This window comes from Triplophysa dalaica, chromosome 11 (assembly GCF_015846415.1).
Source record: "Triplophysa dalaica isolate WHDGS20190420 chromosome 11, ASM1584641v1, whole genome shotgun sequence".
NCBI lineage: Eukaryota > Metazoa > Chordata > Actinopteri > Cypriniformes > Nemacheilidae > Triplophysa > Triplophysa dalaica.
The window spans coordinates 777,547-783,546 of record NC_079552.1 but is presented as its reverse complement, the minus strand read 5'-3'; positions in this window follow the sequence as shown (position 1 = coordinate 783,546).

Sequence of the window (6,000 nt, the reverse complement as noted above, 5' to 3'; positions counted from 1 at the left end):
ACTTTCGAGGTTTTGTCCACCCTCACAATGACAGAAAACAGCTCAAGTTTTTATGTTCTAAGATCTTTTGATGATAAGTACTGATGGGTCTGTTGAGGAGCGCTCCCGGAGAGAGTGACGTCACTTGTGTTGTGTTTAAATGTACAGAACTTGTGAACTCGTGGTTTTAAGATTTAATGAAATATAGTTGTAAACTTTCATTTTGATGGTGTGATTGTAATGCTTGTTTGCTCATGCTGCCCAATCAGATCTGTTCGTGGTTTTATTAGGTATAAACTCTGGCCTTGTGTACTTTATGTACGAGTTAAAGGTCGCCTATACTTTTGTGGGTGAATCACTTACTTTAATCACTTATTGGCAGTTGATAAAACAGGTGAAATAAATCTCTTTACACTGATTACACTGAGATGAGAATATCAAAGAGATTTGTGGGGGGTTCATTTGGCTTGTGGGGTCCTTCATGGACTTGTGGCATATCTAGATTCCAGACACAAGACTCTGTCACTGATCAACATGAGCCCAGTGAATGTAATACACGCAGAGCTTCAGATTTCATCTTTTATAAATGTTTACACACATGCAGAACATTTAAACAGAAAGGTTAAACAGGTTAAGCTTGGTTTCTCTCTCTCTCTCTCTCTCTCTCTCTCTCTCTCTCTCTCTCTCTCTCTGTCTGTCTCTATCTCTCTCTCTCTCTCTCTCTCTCTGTCTGTCTGTCTCTATCTCTCTCTCTCTCTCTCTCTCAAGATTCAAGATTCAAGATTCAAAGGAGCTTTATTGGCATGATAAAAGAAAATTTACATTGCCAAAGCACAAGATTAAATATAAACATGCAGAAATCTCTGTCTCTCTCTCTCTCTCCCTCTCTCTCTCTCTCTCTCTCTCTGTCTCTGTCTCTCTGTCTCTCTCTCTCTCTCTCTCTCTGTCTCTCTCTCTCTGTCTCTCTCTCTCTCTCTCTCTCTTTTCAAGTTCCAAGATTCAAAGGAGCTTTATTGGCATGATAAAAGAACATGTACATTGCCAAAGCACAAGATTAAATATAAACATGCAGAAATACAGATTAAGATCAAAAATAAGATAGAATAAAATTAAAAGTCTATAAGTAAAAATCTATATATATATACATCTCAATATAAACAGAAAAACAGTTTTAATTAAAGTTCTCAATAAGGGTGATAGTGTCAGTTTGTGTGTGTTGTTCTGTCAGTGTTGTGTTGTGTTGTGCTGCTTGTTCTTTGGTCGTGGCAGGACTTGACATATCTTGCAGCCAGGTTTGAGCTTCTTGACTTTTCTCCCAGTATGTATGAGATCTTGTCCTTTTGTTGAAACTGGTCAAAGTCTTTGTGTAAGTTTGTAAACTGGGGGAAGAATGTTTCTCTGATGTGTGTGTAGTTGGGACAGGAGAGGAGAAAGTGCAGCTCTGTTTCCACTTGATTGTGTGTGCAGTGTGGACACAGTCGCTCTTCTCTCGGTGTCCATGTGTGTCTGTGTCTGCCCGTCTCTACAGTGAGCTGGTGATCACTGAGTCTGTACATGCTCAACACTTTTCTTAGTTTAGGGTCTGATACGCTTGTGAGCTATTCTGACACTTTATATTCTCTCTTTAGTGACAGATAGCATTCCACTTTACTTTGCTGAGCTGTTGCTTCTGTCCAGTGTTTGAGATATTTCTCTTTTTGTCTTTTCATCATTTGGTTTAGTCTGGCTGGGGTTTGGCGTTGACTTGGGCATGTTTGGGGTTGTAGAGTTAGTTGTGAGATCAGTTGGATGAAGGGGTTTCTCTCTGGGCTCAGCTCTTGATGACTTAAGGCTTTGTGATGGAGTGTGTTTGTGTCGCTGTTCTTAAGGTGTGTGTAGAATTTTAAAGCTCTTTTTTGTATTTTAATGATTAGAGGATACAGTCCTAATTCTGCTCTGCAGGCGTTGTTTGGAGTTTTTCTCTGTACCCGTAGAATGTTTTTACACATTTCTGTTTGCAGAATCTCTATTGGGTGTTTGTCCCATCTGCTGAACTCTTGGTTGGCGAGAGGACCCCAAACCTCACTTCCATACAGCGCCATTGGTTCTATAATTGATTGTTTAATAGTGTAGGACTTAGACTACAGCCCTGTCTCACTCCACGACTCTGGGAGAGAAAGTCTGTGTGCTTGTTGCCAATTTTAACTGTAAATGTGTTATTGGTGTTCATTGATTTGATGATGTCGTAGGTTTTTCCTCTGATGCCGCATTGAATCAACTGAAGAAAAAGTCCCTCATGCCAGATTGAGTCAAACAACATCATCATCATCAGTCAACATCAAGTCAACAAAGCATGAGTAGAGCTTTCTTTTCTTTTGGCTTGTTTCTTTGTCAATTAAGAAACTCTCTCTGTCTCTCCCTCTCTCTCTCTCTGTCTCTCTCTCTCTCTCCCTCTCTCTCTCTCTCTCTCTCTCTCTCTCTATCTGTCTATCTGTCTCTCTCTCTCTCTCTCTCTATCTGTCTCTCTCTCTCTCTCTCTCTCTCTCTCTATCTGTCTATCTGTCTGTCTCTCTCTCTCTCTCTCTCTCTCTCTCTCTCTCTATCTGTCTCTCTCTGTCTTTTTTCTCACCTTAGTCTGGGTTTAATTGTGAAGTGGTAAGATCTGGTGTCCATTTGCATAGACGTTAAACATGGCCTCACCCGCAAATGAGGGAACGCCGGTTTTCTCCATTGGAAATGGATGCAAGTGTTTTCCAGATCAAATTTGTACGGTGGAAGATGTACTTATGGCCATGGGAAGGGTTGTTGGCCATGATAAAATAATTTCAGCGTCTATGATGAATAAGGCCGTCGTTGTGTTTCTGGAAGAAGAGAAGTTTGTTAATGTGCTTGTAGAGAATGGAATTGAAATGGCGGACACGTTTGTGCAGGTGACACCTTTGCGTTCTCCTGCGACGCGTGTCATAATCTGGAACGCGCCCCCGTTCATAAAGAATGAAGCGATAATAAAAGAACTAAGTCGCTTTGGAAGATTTGCGAGTCCAATTAAAACTGTTCCACTCGGCTGTAAGAACAGCGCACTAAAGCACGTAACGTCTTTTCGGAGACAGGTTTTTATGTTTTTGCAAGCACCGACAAAGTTTTTGGAAGTATCTTTTCGTATACAACACGAGGAAAGCTCTTACATGATCTTCGCAACAACGGAAAGTATGCGATGCTTTGAATGTGGAGATTTAGGCCACAAGAAATTGTTTTGTCCTCATAGAGAACAAAATGAGGAGAAAAGCGCAGAGACGGAAAGCAACGAAAAGAGAAATCAGTCGGAACTTGGAAAAACTAGTGATAAAATCGAAAAAAGACACACAGTGGTAAAAGAAACGTATACACAACCGAAAAATAAAAAGCAAAAAGTACAAAACAAAAAACAAACCGAGGAGACTCAGGATAAAAGTTCAACTAACAGTGGATGTACTAGTTCCCTTGAGAGCATACAGCTTTCAGAAGGACAGGCCGAGTCAGACAAGGAGTCTTCTTTTCCGATAGTGCTTGGGGTTTCAGGAGCTGAGCAGAGTACTATATGTGCAGCCCATTCGCACCAATTGCGTATAAATAACACGCGCTGTGCATTATCGTATAATAAGGACGCCAAATTGCGATTTTGCGTGCATAAATACGCCTTTTTTTGCGTGCACATGATACGCCAATTAGCGCGTTTGCATATTAAACAGCAATTTGTCTCATTACCCTGTCCCCTAACCCAAACCCTAAACCTAATGTTAGCATCCGTGCATATTATAACCTCTACCCTAACCCAAACCCTAAACCTAACCTTATTATTTTAATTATTTCAGTGTTTCCTCTTCATGTACGTTTTAAAATGGCTGCTCTCCACCCAGGTACAAGCACTCATTGGCGTATCATATGCACGCAAAATCGCAATTTGCCGTACGTATTAGACGATAATGCAAAAGCGTGTTATTTATACGCAATTGGGTGCGATCAGGTTGATATGTGGCAATGATATGGAAGTTGAAATGGCAAGTGGAAGTGGTTTACAGTTTGGTGAGGAGGATGAGGTGTGTGTTGATGAATCAAGATGTGACAGTGACAGTTGTTCAGAAGTTTCGAAGTTTGAGTTGAGTCAAACATCTAAAGATTTGTATACTGCGGAAGAATTTAATGACTTTCTGGATCAAACAAAAGGACAGAAAGTGGATGTTTTGAAGCTTTTTCCGGATGCCGTTAAATTCTTGAGGTCAGTTATGACTGTACAGCAAAGTGTAGGATGTGATGTCATATCAAAACAAAAAAGATTTTGTTTGAAAAAAATGGCTACAGTAGTTCGTAAAAGTCTAAAAGGAAAGAAAAAGAATAAATAGGTTCACATGGGTATGGGTGCTGCTCTTATATATCTCTTTCTCTGTCTTTCACTTTTTTTGTTTCTTTTCCACACCTTTAACATGCAAACTTTACGAGTTAGTACTCTAAACATAAATGGTGCGAGGAATAGAGAAAAACGAGGTTTACTAACTGAGTTCCTTAAGCTTAAAGAATCGCATGTAATATTTTTACAAGAAACACATAGCGACGAGAGCAATGAGACAGAGTGGGGATAGTGTTGGGAGGGCAGTTACTCTTTAAGTCATGGAACAAATTTAAGTGCTGGGGTAGCCATACTTTTTTCACCTTACCTCAATGTTGATATAGTGTCAAAATTAGAATTAGAAAAAGGTCGCCTTCTTGTTGTAAAAGCTACAATTGACGAATATAAGTTCATATTTGTTAATATTTATGCTCCAAACAGAAGTGCAGATGGAATAATTCTATTTAAAAAACTGAATGAATATTTGAAAATTGTGAATGCAGATGATTTCCTAATAGTAGGAGGTGACTGGAATAGTACAGTTGATTTTATGTTGGATAGGAATAATACTGAACCAGATTTTGAATCGTCTGCTTTTCTAAAAAAAATTGCTTTTCAAAATGATTTGTTGGATGTGTGGAGAGAGAGGAATAAAAAAGTTAAACAATACACTTGGATAACAATTTCACAAGAGAGAATAAGTGCAGCTAGATTAGATAGATTTTATGTTTGTAAAAAAACTAATAATAGGATTGTGGCTGCGAATATTGCATCATGTGGTTTCTCAGACCATCATTTTGTTACTTGTAATTTGACCTTATCACAGACTAAGTGCAAAAGCCCTTACTGGAAATTGAATGTTCGTTTGTTACAGGAGAAAGAATTTATTGAAAGATTTAAATACTTTTGGGGATCTTGGGTTTCACAGAAAGGTGAATATGAAAACCTAATTCAGTGGTGGGAATTGGGAAAAACTCAAATTTGCATTTTTTGTCAACAGTTTTCTTCTTTCTCTACTACACAGATTAAGAAAAAAATCATTGAATTAGAAAAGGAAATAGTAAAAATTACATCTAATATGGTGCTGCAATCAAACACTGTGATGGCTGAGAACTTATGTGAGAGAAAGAATACTCTTAACTCCCTACTGCAAGTGCAAGCTAAAGGAGCACTTATAAGGTCACTTTTTTTGTCAGTCCATGATATGGATGCACCAACTACATATTTTTTTAATCTTGAAAAAGTTTCAAAAAAGCAGAATGTAATGCATTGTCTGACATTACCAGATGGGTCTAAAACGTCTGACCCAAAAAACATGAGGAAAATTGCTGTGGACTTTTATTCAGAACTTTTTTGAGCTGAAAACTGTGATTCACAGAGTACATCGGACTTGCTTGAACAACTTCCGACTCTTAATGGAAAACAACAGGCAAACTTGGACAGTGTTTTCTCTTTTCAAGAATTGACTGAAGCTGTACAACAGATGAAACCTGGTCGTGCACCAGGCATCGATGGTCTGCCGGGGGAATTCTATAAAGCCATGTGGGGAATCATCGGTAAAGACTTTTACGAGGTTGTACAGAAATGCTATGAGGAGCAAAATCTTCCTAGGAGCTGTCAGAGGGCTGTTCTTGTTCTTATTCCCAAGAAAGGAGACATAAGTCTCATGAAGAACTGGA